The following is an 18,702-nucleotide window of genomic DNA, read 5'->3' as shown; positions in this document are numbered from 1 at the left end:
TCACCATGTGTGGTGTATATCTGAAAAAATGGTTTGGGCCACATTTTGAACGTTCCACCCATCATCCATATTTGAAATTGGCTACTTTTGAGTAAGTTATTTGCTGTGGAGACTATGAGGATTTGTTTCTTGTTATTTAGGTTGTCCTGTAAAAGGAAAGTATTTTCATTATGTGTCATTGTTAAAGGTTCCAGTATTAGTATGTCTTGATATCTTCTAGGGGCAGGAGGAGTATAGCTGGTGGCTTTTTTAGTTTGTGCAAACAAATGTGTTAAAGTGGGAATAGGTAGGGAGTAGTTGGCCTGTGATGTGTTTGGGGACTTCAGGCAGTATAGCTTTAAGGATTTTGCTTATGGATTCTCTGGGAACTAGTGCCTGCCTCTCTTAGATCTTGTAATCTCTCCCTTACTTCTTTTCCTGGCACATTTAAGGGGTGGTTGTGCTCTCGTACATGAATTACATCATCTTTTATAGTTGCCTTCCCATAGCATTTATTAGAATAAATATAATACATTTCCAGTTCATATCTTCCTTTGATGCACTTTTTTGGCTATAGGTGTAGCCCATGCTATATAGTAACTGCTTTCCTTTCTGTGAAGTGATGTACTTTGCTGCCTCTGGCAGTGTGTCTGAAAGTAGTTTAATAGTATAAACATATACCATATTTTAAAATTTGTACATTAGTTATTTTCATGTTATTTATTCAGCTACTTCTATTTTGTAAAATTAAATGTATGTTCTTATAATATGTTTCAAACAGTTTTGCAGCTTTTCTGTTGGGTGTTTTCCAATGTGGAGCAGGTGCTTTCTTTCTAAAAAGAAAAGGTTAGTTTAATTTAAAGGTAAATTTGGTGGTGATAGTTTTTTGTTTTGATAACCAATTTTATTGATTTTATGGGATCGCAACAAAGGTAACAGCACCGATCAAGGCCAAAATATAAAAGACACGGTATAGGTGAAAACACATCACTTTCGCATGTAAAAGCTGACAAGCATAACAAAAGTAGTGACATTCCAGATCCAGTCCTTAACCGCATGATAAAAACCTCTTTAGCCCTCTACCACCCCCACCCATTTGCCCCACATCCGTCAAAACTTTTTCGGGCGTCCTCTGGCTGCATATAGGGGCCGTTCTTGTGCTGAACACCAGTCCACTCCCCTGCACCAGAGCGCCATTGTAGGTGGGTCTGAGTTCAACCAATGAGCCGCTATGTCCGTCTTGGCCACCATCAGGGCTGTGTTCAGGAAGAGTTTCTCAGCCCTGGTACCGTCCAACACCTCGGTGATGCCCAGGAGCAAATTCAATGGAGCGAGAGGGACCTCCCGGCCCAGGATCTCAGCGAGTTCCCCAGGTACTGATTCCCAATACCCCGTGAGCACAGAACAGAGCCATACCATGTGATAGAAATCTGCCTGTGGGTATGAGCAGCGGGGGCAGGAAGCATCAGGCCGGAGCCCCACGCCGTGGAGGCGCAATGGCGTGAGGTAAGCAGTGTGAAGTTAATATATTTGGACTAGTTGAAGCCTCACTGAGACTGTAATTGTTTTGGGGGCCATCAATGCGTCTCTCCAGTCAGCGTCTTCTAGGGCCCCAAGCCAACCCTTGCATGTAGCCCGGAGTTGAGATAGTGAATTGCAGGTGTTGTTTGTAAGGGATCGATAAATATGGGAGATTCTTCCATTCTCCAGATTACCGGTCATGACCTGGGCTGTATTCAGGTAAGGAGGTACCCTTCAAAATATAGGTGTGAAGGGCATGGCCTAGCTGAAGGTAGCAGAAGAACTGGGATGAGTGAAGGGAGTATCGGGTCTGCAAGTCCTGGAAGGAGCGTAAGTGGGTCCCACTCCAGATGTTGCCCAATAGGGAAATTGCAATGAGATCCCGCGGTCGGAATCCTGAAAGATTAGCAACCTCTCGGAGTCTGGTCCCGCACCACCAGGGAGTATACTGGGTCAGCTTACCCGACCAGCATATGTAGCACAAAGAGACTAGCCAGGCCAAGAATACTCCGCATGTGACCTCCGGAAGAGCTTGGGAGACGGTGTTACCGTATAGCATCCCCTGAATGTTAGACAGACAGGAAGGTGTGTAGCTCCAGACGATATGCCGGGTCGGACCAGCTGCCATTAAACCAATTGTGCACAGTAAGAAGTCGAGTCGCTAAATAATAAAGATACAGACTCGTCATCCCAAAACCGCCGTCAAAGGGCGGGATCCGGCATTGGGCCAGGGCCAGCCTGGGCCTCCGCCCTCCCCATAAAAATGTAATGGCCAAGCTGTCCATCTCTCGAAACCAGGATCTGGAGAACGAGAGGTGCATGTTCTGGAGCAGGTGCAGGAATCTGGGTAGAATCATCATTTTAAACAAGGCTATCCTGCCAAGAGGATTTAGCGGTAGCGCTTGCCATTTGAGGACGTCAGCGTGGACCCACTTAACCAAAGGGGTAATGTTAAGTGACCAAGCGAGGTCGGGGAGAAGGGCCACCCAGATCCCCAAGTACTTGAAGGACTGCCGCCGAAGAGGTATCGTCGACTGCCAATCAAAACACTCCCATGGAAGATGGAGGTGAACCAGGACGGACTTGGCCAGGTTTAACCGAAGGCCAGAGGTGCGCTCGAAGAGATCTAAGGCCCAGAGGCATCGGGCCCCGACAGAGCAGGGTCTGCTAAAAATAACAACAAATCGTCCACATAGAGCACGATCTTGTCCTCCTCGAAACCGGGCCAACTTCATCCCTTGAGAGACTGGTCAGATCGGACAAGACAAGCAAAGGGGTCAATTGCCAATGCAAAAAGAAGCGGCGAGAGGGGGCACCCTTGCCTCGTGCCCCTTCTGATAGGGTAGGGACGGGACAGAGCCCCGTTGACTAGAACCTGAGCCCGTGGGTGGCAATACGATGTCTTAACCAGAGTGCGGAAGGGGATTCCAAAGCCCATTTCCTTCAACACTGCCTCCAGGTAACTCCAATCCACCGGATCGAATGTCTTCTCAAAGCCCACAAGAAAGAGAGATAAGTAGGGGGTCAGGAGGTTCCGATTTGCTAGGGCAAGGTGAAGGCGTCTGAGGCAGTGCCTGGTCCTTCTGGAGGGCATAAAACCACACTGGTCTAGGTGGACCAGTTTGGCCTGGTGTGGTCTTATGCGGTTGGCCAAGATGGAGGCGAATAGTTTAGGCTCTGAATTAATTAGGGAAATGGGACGATAGTCGGAGCAACAGTTCGAGGGGGGCTGAGATTTAGGCATTACCACAATGGTGGCCAGGTCAGTCTCTGGACGGAAGGAGCCACGGTCTATTGCCTCTCAGTACATTTCCAGGAGAGGTGGGACCAGGGTGTCGCGGTATGACGCATAAAACTCTTGAGGGAGCCCATCAAGTCTGGGTGTCTTCCGTGCTGCGGTGCGCGATATGGCATCATGAACCTCCTCAGGGGAGATCAGAAGGTCAAGAGCCTCAGCCTCCAACTCACTAAGGCATGGGAGGGGGAACCGTTCGTGCCGAAGGAGCTCCAGAATCGAGAGACTAGGTGCCCGAGCCGAAAAGAGAGTGGCGTAATAGGTGGTGTAGCATTGGGCCTCTGCCGCCGGGGCGTTATGAGCTTCCCCACTCGAATCGATGACCTCCGGGATGTTACGGTTGGCCATAGGGTAAGTGGCCAGGCGGTGGAGGAGCTTCTCTTTTTTATCTCCCCATCTACTCGAACCACGGAAGATCTCCAGAGCAACTTGGCAGCCTCCAGGGAGGTCTGTCTGATCTCATCTCTCAGAAACACGAGTCTCCTGTCCTGAACCTCGGTTCTGCCCTCCGGGGGCAAAGTCTCGAGCTGGGTGGCCTGGGTCTCCAGAAGTGTGAGCTGGGAGTCGTGCACCGCACAGTTAAGTTTGAGTTGGCCTTTGGCAAAACATCGAATGGTGGCCTTCCCGGCGTCCCAAAGGGTATGGAAGGAGGACACCAATCCTTGATTGTTGGTGAAGTAGAGACGAAGCTCAGCTCCCACTTGCTTCCTGAATCCCTTGTCCTGGAGGAACCAGACGTTGAGTCGCCAGATTGGACGTGAGGATGGAGGGAGAGTGCCTATCTGTAACACCACAGGGGAGTGGTCCGATAGGCCCCTGGGGAGGATGGTGATGGTCTGGATTGCCCAACAGTCTTGGGCTGGCAAGAAAACATAGTCTAGTCGCACATTCATGTGTGGTGGGAAGCTGAGTTATGGGTGTAATGTCGAGTCGCGGGTGCCACAGTCTCCAGGCATCCCCGAGACCTAAGTTGGTAGCCCAGGTCGATAGGAGGCCAGATTGGGCAATCCTAGTGGTGGAATGGAGCGAAGCAGTGTCACGGCCGGGGTCCATAACTGCGTCGAAGTCTGCCCCAATAACAGTCGTACCCAAGGGCAAGGCAGCAACGAGGGAGGTGAGTTGTTTAAGTGTAGAGGCCAGCAGGGAGGGGGGTAGTAAACAGCAAGCAGGTTTAAAGGCCGATCTCCGAGCGTCCCCTCAGGGGGATAAAGCAGCCCTGAGGGTCATGCATCACTCTGCGTGTCACTAGTGGAAGACTGTGGCGCATCAGGATGGCCACCCTCCTTGATCCTCTATTGAAGCCTAGACTCCTCCATAGCTATGTCGCGCCAGGAAGGGGCAGTGGTCGCCTATCAGGTGGGTCTCTTGAAGCAGAAGTATGTCTGTGGTGTGATGCTGGGCATATCGCAGGCCAGCTGCATGCTTGTTCTTATCTAGCAGGTCGTTACCATTCCAGGACATCATATGGAGCGGTGCCACCCTGGTATGACCGTCAGGCAGGGGTAAGGCAGATAGGGGACTGGACAGCCAGCAAGGGTGGCAGAGGCGGCCGGAGTTAGGTCGTGGTAGGAGGCAAAGGACGTGTCGCCGTAGTGTTGGGTGATGTGCGCTTGTCTTGTTGCGGAAAGGAAATGTTGGTGCAATAAACAATAGAAACAAACATTACAAACTTCTCCTCTCCCCCAACCCCCCATCCCCCCTCTATCCTTCAGGAACGGAAGCATCTGTCACCCAAACAGTCGATAACTAAGAGAGAACAAAACTAAAATGCTTGGGAACAGGGAATCTTGGAGGATCCCTCCTCATGGTAGGATGTTCATATCTGTGTCCATCAGGATATAAAACTGGTAACTAGACAGAGTTCACACTCTGTAACGGAATCGGTAGCCATCCGTGGACGCAGGGGGCCTCAAGCGGGGCCTGGCAGAAGTGTCGGGCTGTGGGAAAGGTCTGTGTCAGGGAGACCCAGCAGCGATGGAGAAAGTGATGCAGTCCCTGGATCGGAGCGGCCCGAAAAGCTAGGTCGCCGCCGAATGGGGGAGGCCCCGTCAAGCGGCTCGGAGGTAAGCCGCTGAGAAGGGTCCAGCGGAGAGTCTGAACGGGCTCATCTCTAGCTCTTGCGCCTATTCGAGCGGTTGCGTTTTGGTCGGAGAACTGGCATGTTGCGCTGGGTGCCCCCGGCATTGTTCACGAAGGGCAGATTCGGGGCGCTGAGCCTTAGTGGATGTTCCTCTGTTGCCCATGTCCAGGCTTCACCTGGATTGTCAAAGATGAGAGTTCTGTCCTGAAACATCCGCAAATCCGACCAGTCAAAGGTTGTTACGATGGGACCTGTTTTCGGCATCTTCAGCCCGCCAGTGCAGCTCCTGGGTATGAGACAGAAGTCAGGTAACCTGTGCCTTGAGCTGGTGACCGTCGTCCTCTACGGTGGATATGCAAAATTCAGTTTCTTTGATCCGGGCGGTGGATTTGAGAAGATCCTGCCGAATAAGGGTCACATCAACCATGACTTCCACAATCTTGCTTTCAACCGAGGATTTCAATGTATGGATAGCTTGAAAAATCGTAGATAGGTCCGCAGCAGTGGGGGCCTCCTTGTCCGTGGTCCCTCCAGCCGCCCTGGAGTCTGTGGTGGTAAACCGGTTGATTTTGGTTTGGGTGGCGGGAGTCTTGGATGCCTTGTCCCTACCCATGGCTACCACTCAGCAGAAGGAAGGGATTCAGTCTGGCCTCCAGGCATCCAGGCAGGAATAAGGGGGGGAATGAAGAAAGTGGTCGAAAGGGGAGGGGGTTGGGCCCAGATGCACCACACCTCACTGCCCGATCCATCACTGACGTCCCCGGGCAGCGGGCTCACACGTGTCCGTGGGCGGAATGGCGCAAGTGCATAGGGCTGTAGCGGAGGTCCGAGGTTAACAGTGGGACCGGGACTACAGGGCCGGCATGGACAGAGGAGGTTGATGTTCTCCGAGGATGCTGCCGCGGCGGGTGGACCAAGAGTCAGGGGAGGGGGCAGGGAAGAGGCGAGAGGACCACTCGTGCCCCGCCACTCGATGCTGTGGCCCAAACCCCCCAGGGGATCCAGTCAGTCTCCTACACCAGGTATGGAGTCGCCCCTGAGAGGGCACCACTGCCCGAAATGGCAGCCGAGGCAGTCCCTGCACCCCACCAGATCACCAGGGAGGGAGTCACCTCAGGTCAGGCTGCCGCACCCCGCCGTCCAGGACCAGCCGGGCAGGGCGCTGGGCGCGGGGGCCCCCTTATTGCAGGGTCTCACCAGGAACAGGGGGAGTCGGGGGAGAGCTGTGCCAGCAAACGGGTACCCCCCGCTGCCCAAACGACGGCCGAATCCTCACCCCAGGGCCAGGTGCAGCAGCACCCCCACAACTGAAGCAGGTCCTCCGTATGCCCTTAGGCGACTGCCCACAGCAGGCCTCTCGCAGGATGATGGATCACGGCATCTGCAGCTCCGGTCTGGGCCCCTGGCAGCAGGTACGCCTCATCCTCCTCCAAGCCACTTCCTCAAAACCTTAAGGGTCACTGCTCGCGGCCGGTGATCAGAGACAACCCCGCAGAGCCACTGCAGCGGAGCCGGGGAGCAGGCCCAGTCCCTTCGCGGGACAGCAGGTGAGTTCCGGAGAGAGATTGCAGTGGAATACCAGGGGAAGAGGTGCTGCCTCACTCTTCTGCCGCCCGACCGGCAGCCGATCCCGCTCTCTGGCACTCCCAGGCCACAGGCTCCTCAGCGGAGCGCACGGCCGGTCAGCCCTCCCAGACTCCTGAGAGCGCTACAGACCAGATCAATCGGGCATCGCCAGGGTGAGCTGGCTCACATGGTCAGCCGGTGAAGTGCCAGTCACCTTTGGAGCCTGCACCCTTCAGTCAGGGCTGTTCAGGGTCACATGGCAGGCGAGGATCTGGAGATCTCCTTGGCGGCCGCCATCTTGAGAATGCCGCGCAGCGGGCTCGTAAGCCCAAGGAAGCCCGCACAGCCCGGAATCACCACACGACTCCTCGGAAGGAAGCCCCAGAGGCCCCAGGCATAAAGGCACTCGATGCAGGCTTTAAAGCCTAAAACGTGACTGTGTCTGATGACCTTATTCACTGATCAAGACAGTAACCTCCACCCACTGTTCGATCTAACACCTCCCCTACTAAACATTTCAAGTGTGCAGGACTCAATCAGCTAGTATCGCTAACAATCTTTGTTTGCCAGGATACTACCTTCTAAAAGGAAAGATTAGGTTTTAACTCTTGGGTATTCAGGCTAAAAGGTATGTTGGGATTAGGGTTGGTTGGAACCTAGTGCATCCAGAAGATGGGGCAGTTAAGTTTAGAGTGAGTGTTAGGATGGAACTTTTGTGGGATGCAGGGGTTGGGGTTAGGGTAGGTGGAAGCATAATGCAGCCAGTCAATAAAAGGAATTTGGGGTTTTGAGTTTATTGAAAGATGGATTTGCCTTAGCATGGATCTCTTTTCAAAGCAAAAAGTTACAAACAACAAATTGTGTGCAATATCTCATTTACAAGAAAAGTGTAATGAGCATATTTCGGTTTGGCCAGGTTTCAATGTGTAATTGTATCTTTTTAAAACCTCTGTCAAACCTCTATGTCTGGCACAAGGTCATACAAAAATGTGGGCAATGTTTCTTCAGTTCAGATGTCAGTGCTGCTCTCCAGCAAGAATATGCAGATGGCCAGATATGTTTATTATAGCTGCCTTCTGGATGAGGCTGATATACACCAGTTGATTTTCTTCTTGTCACTTCACTAAATTGTGGAACAACCTTTCACATAATGTTCTACAGCCAACCATACTGCTTCTGTGAACACTTGAAACTTGGCTATTCACCCTATAATGCAGATGGTGCTATTCTCAGCTAGGCCCCATTTTAATGTATCTGGTTTTGTTTGAAATTATTTCCATGCATCCATTTATTCAATATTGCTGTGAAAGTCATATAAGAAGTCATTGCAATGATTTTTCAAGGTGCTATTGTCACTGGCATCATGTAATTGCCATATATCTCCCACTTTTGCCTCATCAACTTTGCTATTTGCATCATGCGCCTCCTTCTCTATATTTGTTGATTTTTTTTAACAAGCAAATACCTCCTGTAGTAGGTCTTGTGAGTTACCGGCAGGAGACTTGTTCAGCCCAAAAATGTCTCTGTAACATATTTTCTGGGCCAACCAGTCTCCCATTTCTCTACTGTAAAAATATTTTAAGTGAGGTGTGTACTTGCTTACAAAACGTTTCCTTTAATGAATAATTTAGAGACATTTTTCGTAGCACGAAATTTGTGAATTTCACAAATTGTACCTGGGCAATTAAAACATAGGTACCAAAGAGCAACTGAGGGATAGCAGCCGCTACCCACAGATGTGGGCACAAAGGAAAAGGATTTAGCTCTGTGCAGTATGCGATGGCGCCTAATCGTGTGCGCTGCTAGGTGTGTGCGATATTCAGTAACCTACGGTGCTATAGGCGAAGGGATAACCCTGAACCCCTCAAACAGACACAAGGCCTACAAATTTACAAATGCCTATGCACACGTTCTATTGTAACTTGCAGAAACAGTACTGCACAATCTTAATTTACGAACAATCAGATAACACTTTACTATTCATACATCAAAAATTGAAATAACAGCAGAACACTCCAAGTGTATCGTGTTCTTATGGTTTAATGAGGATCGATTGCCCAGCCAACATGTGTTTCGTCTGTATTAGTGGTACGCAGGATTTTGGGTTGTCACCCAGGGTGTAATTACACTGAAGTCACTTGTCGCCTAAACTGCAATACATGTTGTTTTAGTTTTTTGAAACCTTGTTATTGTACATCCTCTAGCCCTGAAGAAGTCGTGGGTTCACAACCTGACGAAACATGTGTTGGCTGGGCATTCGATCCTCATTAAACCATAAGAACACGATCCACTTGGAGTGTTCTGCTGTTATTTCAATTTTTGATGTATTAACAGTAAAGTGTTATCTGTTTGTTCGCTACCCACAGCTATTACCATTCGACCTGTGTTTCTCAATGATGCAAATAATGTTAAATTATGTTACCCAGAGAAAGCTTTTAAAGGAGAGTGGATTCTTATTCTGTGAATTTTCCATGCTACTCAAAAGGAAAGTCATATGTCATCCTCCTGAGGTGTACACAAATGTAGTTTATACATTTGATTTTCTTTAGCAACTGAGTTAATTTTCCTCCTTCCTCTGAGACAACTTTGTTCAAAGTGACCTTCAACGATTAAGCAATTTCTCAGTACCTTTCGTCAGAAACTTATTTTCCAGTCATTAAATACAAAAGACATAGGAAAGAACATCATATTTTGACTCGGCTTCTTAGATTTCTTTAAGGTATCTTTTTATAGGAACTCCAATGCAATTTAAAAGGCACCTTACAATTCGAACTGTACAGCAGTGCTGCTGTAAAAAGCAATGACTCCTAGCTAGCACGTGCAATGAATTATTTTTAAAGTCACTGTTACTTGTTGGGTAATGGCTAATTATTGTACCATGACAACATTATAGCGCACGTGAGTTATGGAAATGCGAAAACCTGCTACTGTAGGCTCTGTGCTTGTTGTTCTTGTGCACTAGAGGTAATTGCCTGTAATCGCCTTAGTGAGAATTACAGTTGTTCCACGTAATTGCAGGTGGGCACTTCAGCAAAGAGTCGCAGGTTTTGCATCCTGCGATTTCTCGGTTCAAATCTCTTTTATGCAATTGTACAATCCAGGCCACTGCACCTGCTTTATGCTTCTTTAAGTACCTACTATGCTAGCATTACTCGAGCAATGCCTTGGGTGTGATATCCAAGCAGAGCGAGAAGCTTTAGATGCGTTTTGCTTTTTTCCAGCATGAGATTACTTTCGCTTTTTTTTGCCATCTGTTTGTAAATGTCATTATGCCGCCTGGTTTAGTCCACCCAGAGGCTTCACTTAAGCTGTGATTTTCTTCCAGATCGAAGTTGTAGTCGCTCTTTTGTGTCGGTGTGGGTAAAATGAAAGTTCAATAAATAAATAAGCAGTGGTAGAGCTTGATATAACCTATATTTCTCTTGCCTGGTGTTAATGCATGGTGGCTCCGGCTGTCAGGCAGACCCACCCGAGCAATGCGATGTCGTTCTTGAGCCTGACTTCGGTATTCTCTGCACTAGAGGAAAATCAAGCAGCCTTCCATGGTGACACCAGAATGCATATTTTTACGAAGGATTATTCTTTCTTTTCTACATTAAAATGGACGATGTGATTAGTGTGATTATTTCTGGAGACTGGAGATCTTTTGTATGCAAATAATAATTACTAACGCCTTCAAGCGATTATCTGCGCCCTCTTTCAGGCATCTTCATACTAGCGAGGGAAAGATGTTGGCTTGCAGGGTGGGGGTTGGAGAGGCGGGGATGGGATTGTGTGAAGATTCGTTTTTTTCTTACATATCATTGATGACTTTTGTTATTTACTGTTTTACCAGACTTCCAGGCGTTACTTCGGAGTATCAATTTAACAACATTTTTTAGAAGAAAATAGTAATTTTATTCTTCGTACCTTGCCATGGTAAATAAAAAAACGATCAGATATTGACTGTGGGGGCTCGCAGAGGGAGTACTGCGAGGCAGTGAGACTGGGCGGGTGGAGGCAAGGTGGGGGTTTAGTGGAGTCGCACATGCGACGGCCAGGAGTAAAGTAAGTAAATAAATAAATAAAACTATTTACCTTGCGCTCGCTGCATCGCCGAGTTGGCATCGTAATGGGCTACTCCGTTTCCTTTCCGACCGCCTCATTATGTTGGAGGTGGTCGGAAAGGAAACCAGCCAGTCATTCTGGCTGGCTTACGATGGGCTTGGAAAGCCCGTCCACCAGTAGGAAGCCAGCAAGTAATCTCAAAGTTTTGTTTTTCCGCCCTTGAGATTACGATCACGGTTTCCGACATGGCTTCCATGCCACTCTGCCCGACATGAAAACTATGTTAGAAAGCATTTTTGGGGGCCCCCAGCAGGGCCCCTTTTGTGCATGTCCTCCGGTTGGAGGCGTGCCTTCTGTTGATCCCTGCACCTATTGCCACGGATGAACTGCGCCTCCCTTTCCTCAATGGGAGCTTGTGGCATGGCTGGTTTACCGCCGTAACACAAACTCTCATTGAGGAAAGGGACTATGCGACCGAACTGTGTTTGGAAGCATTGAAATCAGTTGGTCGGTCCCAAGTCAGTGTCGGGCAGAAGTGATTCCACTCGACATCATAATAAGCCCCATAGTCAAAAGGTATACTAAATAAATATAAAAATAGGTACTCCCGCCTAAAACAACACAACAATAAAAAAATTCTTTACATCATACAAAAATAGGAAATACTACTCTAACTACAATAAATAAAAAAATAATTAATTAGACTATAATATTGAAAAATACTAGAATTTACTATTCTCAGTACAATGAACCCAACAATACATTTTATAATAAAAAAAAATAACAATATTGCCACTCCAGTCAGTGCATCAGTAGGGAATGTGTTGGATTGCGGAGAGGTACAATTTAGTATTCCCACTCCAGTCAGTGCAACAGTAGGGAGTGTGTGGATTGCGGAGTGGAACAATTTCATATTACCATACCAGTCAGTGCAACAGTAGGGAAAGTGTTGGATTGCGGAGGGGAAAAATGTAATATTCCCACTCCAGTCAGTGCAACTGTAGGGGAAGTTTTAGATTGCAAAGGGGAAAAATGTATTATTCCCACTCCCGTCAGTGCAATAGTAGGGAAAGTGTTGGATTGGGGAGGGGTAAAATGTAGTATTCCCACTCCACTCAGTGCAACAGTAGGGAAAGTGCGTGGATTGTGGAAGGGAAAAATGTAAAAAAAATCCCACTCCAGTCAGTGCAACTGTAGGGAAAGTGTTGGATTGCAGAGGGGAACATTTTTATGTTCCCTCTCCAATCAGTGCAACTGTAGGAAAAGTGTTGGATTGCAGAGGGATAACATTTACTATTCCCACTCCAGCCAGTGCAACAGTAGGGACAGTGTTGGATTGCGGAGGGGAAAGACTGTAATATTCCCACTCCAGTCAGTGCAACTGTAGAGAAAGTGTTGGATTGCTAAGTGGAAAAACGTTATATTCCCACTCCAGACAGTGCAACAGTAAGTAAGTGTTGGATTGCGGAGTGGGACAATTTACTACTCCCACTCCAGTCAGTGCAACACTAAAAACAAATAAAATATCTCAAAATGAAAATAAATATATTTAATATTAAAAATGTAAAATTAATTTACTTCCCACCTTATACACCTACAAAAGCCACAACCCACATCGACATTTAAAAACATTTACTTGCACAATTAAAATAATTATTTATCAATTAAGCAAATATTATTTATGAAAAATTAAACAATAATTCATGAAAATGAATTAACTTCCCACCCTTTACCCCTATAAACTCCACAACCACAAACTAAAAAGAAATGAATAGCACAATTCATTTAAGTAATTAGCAATGAATTAATTATTAGTATTTCACAAGTAATTAACAAGTAAAATAAAATAGTTTACTTCCCACACTTTACCCCATAAACCTCACAACCCAAACATAAAAATCATTTAATTAAACAATTAACAAAATTAATGATCAATTAAATATTTATTATTAATCTACAAATAATTATTAATTATTACAAAATACATTTCTCCCCACCCTTTACACCTATAAACCCCACAAAGCAACACCTAAAAAAAGTATTGCACAAATAACACAATTAATTATCATTTAATTAATGTTCAGTAACAGCAAATTATTAATAAATCAAAATAAATTACTTCCCACCCTTTACCCCTATAACTTCAAATCCCACACCTAAAAAAAATGAATTACACAATTAACATAATTAATGATCAATTAATTAATTATTAATAATTAATTACTAATTATTAATACATTTAAAAGAAATTACTTCCCACCCTTTACCCCTATTGCCCCACAACCTGCACCTAACAAATAAACAAAATACACAATTAACATATTTAAGTATCAATTAATTAAATAATATTAATTTACAACTAATTATTTTTAATAAAAAATAAATTACTTTCCACCTTTTACCCCTACAAATGCCAAAGCCCACAGAAAACATTTAAATTAAAGAAATAATAAGAACACAATTACCAAATACAAACATCAATTAAATAAATAGTATTAATAAGCATTAATGTATTGTTAATAAATTCCTTCCCACCCTTTACCCCTATAAACCCACAACCCCTTACAGAACTAAAAAACATAACATTTAATTCAGTAAATTTCATAGCTACTATAAATGTAACTAATATAGTAAGAAACATAAACAATAATTAAACAAAAAAAGTCATATACACTTAAAATAGATAGCACAAAACATAACAGTACTTAAAAAACAATATTGTAAACAACTATATTTTTACAAATTATATTAATGACTTCTATATTTTAAAAATTGATATTACTTACCTTCAAATCGATATTTTTGACAACTATATTCTGGCACTCGATATTTCCATTCCAAAGTATGTTTCACTCAATATTATGGTAGTTCAAAGTTTTTTCCTCAATATTCTGTCTCATTATCGCTAAAACACTTTACAGTCTGTTCAATAAATTAAGCCTGTCTGCTCTGTGGGATAGCTTCTAGAGGTTGAGCCCAGCTTTATTTTATTGAATGTGTGTGTTCACTTTACCATTAAAATCAGTACCAACACGTCAATTCCTCGCTCACCATCAATACCAACACTACCATTACCAAGTCTACTAACAACATCGACAGCACCAGCAATAACATACCAACAACTTCACTACCTTGCTTTGGCATAGACAATACATCTGGCTTTAATGTGCTATTCTGTAATAAGAAGTTATAGTTCATCACATTTAGTGCACCATTCTTTCATTTTAATTTTTAATTATTTAATAGTCTTGACATGTGAGTGGGTGAATACTTCAATCTTGAACCTAACATTACAATGGCTAATAGCATCCCTCTATATGTAGCTCTGCTCAGTGATAACAGCATAAAATAAAAAGATTATATACACCTCTACTTGAAAGTCTCCTCTGCTCCTACCCAGACCTGGATGTCCAGCACCTACTTGAAGCACAAATCCACTAAGACAGATTTCCTCTTATTTTCTAAGAACAAAAAACAGCAGCTAGTTCAAACCTGACTCAATGACATGAACCTTGATGGCTTCAAATCGCAACTTTCACCTACTATGAAGTCAACTATGTTCACCCTGGACACAGACCAAACAATCAAGGAAAACTTTGCCACAACAATGTCAGCTTGATACCAGCTCTGTCAATAAGAGAAAGTGAAACATTTTCTCCAAGAAAAACCAAATGATGGTAGCAGTGCCCAGCTCCATGTTCTCCCAGACTCCACACTGACTCCACTTAAGGGCATCCAACATATCACAGCATATCTCATCCATGGGATGCAAAATATATGACCATATCATCACCACAGTCCTGATGGAACTCCAGTGTCTCCCCTTGTGAGCCCACACAATATTCAACGTCAGCTGCATGATTTACAAATCGATTATCAACAGCCCCCCTTTCATTCTGGCTTAAAGGTTAACCATCTCTGGTGACTGTCTGCACAACCCTAGCCATGGATAACTATAAAGAAGTGTTAAAAAATATAAAGGGCAGCAGCACTATTTTATGTATGCACCAACATCCCTGAATCCATAAGGACTGCCCCAACCCTGCTCTATTTAAGGAAAGAGGTAAATGGACACCTCTTTTATGACCATTATATCACTATTCAGCGAGAGCCCGTTTCTGCTGCCACAACCCAGCTAACTCTTCAATCATTTGTTGACTCTCACCTTGACTTTAGCTAGGTTCAGGTCATACAAATACCACATACATAATACATTGCAATGAAACATACATTCTTGAATGTCCGTGTTTGCATGAATTGCCACATTAAATTCAGACCAGTTGGCTTTGTCTATTCATGTTTACTTTGTGAGTGTCATCACAAGAAGAGGCCATCCATATGAAACTTTAGCTTACCCCTAAACGAATAGTGCATCCTAAACTGATAAATCCCCCTAGTAGAAAGTGTCTTGCACAGAGCAGGATCTTGGCCCCAAAAACTCGCAGAATGTAAATTAAGTGTCAAATCTATTTGGTGTTTGGAGAGCACCCAGGATCCAGTTGACTTATTCTGTGCAGAATTTAAGCTTCTGCTTTAAGCTTTCATTAGAATTTAATTAATAGAATCTAATCTATAATTCTTATTGATCAGGCATCGTGGTAGGCCATCATTTTCTCAGTTGGTGTCCCAGGGTGAAGGACATTCTGATTTGGAGGGCATTGAAAGCATACACCAAAAAAGTACACAAAAACCTAGATACATGGAAGCTTTGTTGTGCAAATGAAGCTCTCAACCTTTTCCTCATGGCCCAATAATGACTGCCGTTCCTCAAAAGCAGTTTTAACTTAAACCGTAGTACGTTTTTATTTCCTTCAAGAATGCCATTCAGATCGTAGCTATCAATTTCTCACCCAGTTGTGTGATTTTAACTAGGAGAGGAAATACCATACAATCTTTCATATTTTAGCACACTTCTAACCCCGCTTTCTTACAAGAGGATTTTTGTGAGTGGATAGATATTTACGTGAGTACCAGCTGCTCATTTTGCCACAAAACATGAGTTTTCCTCGGGATAGTTCTTGTTGAAGCTTTCATAATGTTTTTTTTTCTTCAAATATTATGCATGTCAAGTTGGATTTCCTATTTTTTTCCTCTACATATTTGAGAATTTAATGGTACTCGGAGCCTGTGGTTTTCATAGGAAATGAAAAAGTAGAAAAAATACAGCATCTGTTAATGAAATATGGGGAAAAAGTGCTGTTTTTTTTTTTTTTTTAAAACGGCAACAACAAAAGTTTTTTTGTGCCAAAATCGCATAACCCTGTCCCCAATCTACTGGTAACCCTGATCAAATGTTTCTGACATGCACGTACCTATCGACTTATTTGGCAGATGTTCATAAGCGGCTCATCACCATTTTCGACATGAGCATCCCCTAACCTTGACTCTTGTAATGTTGGGCCCACATGCACTAAGCCCCACTCTGGACTTACCTGGTAAAGACCTGGAGCTATTGGCTCTATTCGTGACAGTAGACATCAAAGTCATAATATTAGAATGGAAGGTGCTAAATAATGTTTATTCTCACACATGATGGAGGTGGGCCACTCATCTAAGAAGAACACATGCAATATATTTTTTGCGTTTCAATTCTTTATTAGCAATTTTAAAAGATAACATCTTGAAAACAACAGCATCGGCCACACAGGTACAATGGCCAGATTTGATAGTACAACAAGAACTTTGTGAATGCCTCTTGGAAACTGGAGGAGATATCCAAAAAGTAGGAGGGTGGGGGAGGGGTAGTGGGGGGAGGCTCGAAGTATCGGCGGTGGGATACGGAGCCCTACAGACTTTGATCTCCTACGTCATGTTGGGACCATGCCGGTCCCTAGGTGTAGGGGGGTGTGCGCAGAATGCGAGAGCCGGTAGGCAGTGTCACAGGTGATGAGAGGGGGCGCTTCTGCTATGTGTTGGCTGTGGATCAAGGTACGAGGGAGGATAGTCACTCTGCTTTAAAGTTGGTTTGGCAATACCAGGGGGGGGTCTGGGATTGGGGGATAGGTGTTGTACTTCGTCTCCTTCTGGGGAGTCTCGTCTCGATACCTTGGTGGGACTTGGTTGATATACGCCTGTTGAACCGCGGTGCCAGGGGGGATAGGGTATAGGGGAGAAGGGGGTGGCAAGGAGTTACGATGGGGTGACCGTAGGGAAGAGTAGGAGTTGGGAAGGGTGGGAGGGACAACGGGGGTGGGGAGATAGGGAGAGAAGGGGGGAGCGCATGCGTGGGGGAAAATAAGACAAAGTGATGTCCGAGCCTCAAAGGGTGGAGGGCGGTTGGAGATCACATATAATTTTGATCTTCTCCACCAGGGACGCTGCTCCTACCTAATCGATTTGGAGCACACTTGGCAGATTCACATCTATCACCTAATGGCCTCTCTCTCACCACTCAACTTCCTTACACGCAAGCTGACTTATTCACTCTTGGCATAACAGATGTCCCCCACATGACACTCACCTCCACCCTTCACCCCTCACTTCACTCTTACCCACATTTCCTTTCCTCTTTTCTCCTAATGCTTTGGAAATTTCACCTTTTTGACCCAACAGACTCTCCCTGCTGTTTTCATTTGACAGAACTTATGCTTTTATTTACAACGCTTCTTATTGTCTGATTATTAGGATTATATATAATACCCCACTATTTGAGCAATGTTATCATATGTGTATATATTACTATGTATTATGACGTTTGTACAATATGTTTCACGATGTATTTTCCATGGAGACTCTTGGCCATTCTCGATCCTGAGTGTCTAGATGCATATCACAAATATCAGATATTGTGCCTGTCACACGTGTATTATGTTGGGCATATAATCACTGTTTTCTTTATTCTCTAAAAATCTTTGGAACAAAAAAAGAGTTGATTTTTTTAACTTCAGTTTTTGCCAAGTTTCTAAGCAGTGGTGAATGTTTCCTAATTTTTCTCTTTCTACCTACTTGTAATTTGTGAACAAATGTGTGTGAAAATCATGGGTGAATCGAGACAGCTATACATTTCTGAAAAATAGAAAACTGTCAGATTTTTTCAAGTGTTAAGTTTTATAGGGTGCTCCGAGTTTTCTTCACTAAACTAATCATTGAAATAAAACATAGTGAAAGGAAGAAGAAAAATGTTAATGGTGACAATGTATTCATCTGTAAGTTGTTTCTCAGAAGACTGATCTACAAACGTAATATACATTTATGACTCTCCTGGTCACAGAGACATACAATGTATGTCAATAGAGGTGGGCGACATTTCAGCAAAGAAAACAAAATACATGCATTCATTCATATAATCTTTATTTGATTTTGAAAATAAAATCATAAAAGACAAGTCAGCTAAAAACAAGAGATTGAGATCTACATAATCACAACTTTAAAAACACCGAGAGATAACATACAAGTGAGAAACAAACTGTGGGTGAATTTAAAAACAGTAAGTACAGTAGGGCCGGCTTAACTTGCATAAAATTAATAGATTTTAAAATTGGTCGCAAAAACTTGTATCATAGGGTATTATATTTTGAACAAATCATAACAATGTGTAATGTGTCATTGACTGATATGCTGTCGGAGTCACATAGGGGCAGCTCTGAGTCCGTAAAACAGTCATGACTAAAAAAGAACTAAACACAGAAATAGATTCAGTCTAAAAAAAGTAAATAAGCGTTGCTGATGTCGAGTCATGTACCAAGTCAAATAAGGTTCTAAATCACTAACAGTT

Source organism: Triturus cristatus, chromosome 1_2, assembly GCF_964204655.1.
Source record: "Triturus cristatus chromosome 1_2, aTriCri1.1, whole genome shotgun sequence".
Classification (NCBI taxonomy): Eukaryota; Metazoa; Chordata; class Amphibia; order Caudata; family Salamandridae; genus Triturus; species Triturus cristatus.
This window is presented reverse-complemented; position numbering follows the sequence as displayed.